Source organism: Galeopterus variegatus, unplaced genomic scaffold (assembly GCF_000696425.1).
Source record: "Galeopterus variegatus unplaced genomic scaffold, G_variegatus-3.0.2 Scaffold11222, whole genome shotgun sequence".
Classification (NCBI taxonomy): domain Eukaryota; kingdom Metazoa; phylum Chordata; class Mammalia; order Dermoptera; family Cynocephalidae; genus Galeopterus; species Galeopterus variegatus.
The window spans coordinates 52979-54218 of NW_007737333.1; the positions used below are offsets into that span (position 1 = coordinate 52979).

General features: G+C 34.5%; 1 pseudogene; it reads right to left on the reverse strand.

Moving 5' to 3' along the window:
- Positions 1-580: 580 nt before the first annotated feature.
- On the reverse strand, positions 581-1182 carry LOC103610481 (annotated as a pseudogene).
- Positions 1183-1240: the final 58 nt, after the last annotated feature.

Sequence of the window (1240 nt, forward strand, 5' to 3'; positions counted from 1 at the left end):
TCTTCTGTGGCAAGATACCAAAAGCATTGAATAAAATATACTTTTAAATCAATAGGTACTTTGATTAATTTCCCTGAAATTATCAACATCATTACCAAAATATTCTAGGATTTTGTAAGATTTGATTCCTTGAGTACAGTTTTAAAGTTAAACTTACGGAGGAAAAAAAAAATGCTGACATATATTAACTTTTTATGTCTTTTTTCATCCCTCAATGACCACAAAGAATTTTAAACAAATGGTGCTTTATGTTTCCTGGCTTAATAAAAAGCTATAATTTCTATTATCCAAATTAAGAAATATACTATTCAAAAGGTATTAATTTTGAAATGTTTATGTCTTTCTGTCTGTAGGTCCCCTTAGAAACTTTCCCAACTTTTATAATCAAGAGATTTTAATCAATTGTGTACTAGAATCAAACTAGGTAAGGAAAAACTTACGTTTTAAAAATAAAATCACTTCCCAATATGCTTGACAGAAACATGCTATTTATTTTCGTTTAAGTTCCATAGACATCATTACTGAAATCTGTCCAATGGTTTATTTCCAAGGGTTCCACTACAGAATTCTTCAGCATGTTTTAAGATTGGCTGTAGCTAGAGTTCTGACTTCCATTTGGACCCTGCTCCCCTTCACTGCTTGGAGGTAGTTTTGATTTTGGCATCTTATTAAGAATAGCTGCCATCTCTTTTCTCTCATCAAAACTCTTCTCCTGCTCATATAGTTTTAAGATAACCCTGATTATTTCCAAAATCTTCTCCATATACACAGAAAGCTTAGCAAACCACTGTGTGGCATTTTTCTGCTGCGCAACACAGACTGCATGTGGGCAAGCTAAAGCTATAATGAAAGGAGGATACGGCAGGCAAAGATCTGTTCTGTAGGGATCATTCACTATCCTCCACACAAGGGGAAGCAGCACGGCCTCTTGGCCCATGTCCTGCACATACTGGAGCAAAGTTCGATAAGGATGATACATTCTCAAGCAACAATCCATTAGTTCTAAAAGATAAAATTCATATTCTAATATATGATTCATCCTATAAAAAATTCCTTATATGAATTCAACTTATAAGGAAAGCATATGAAAACCTAGTTTTTAATACAGAAGTAGCAGCAGAAATCAATCTTGTATTTGAGACTGCTCCAAATTCCTCTACTTTGGATGCCAAAAACACACATGTAGGAGCCATTAGAATAGGATCTATGATTCTAAGATGGCGACGGGTCTGGAGCGGCC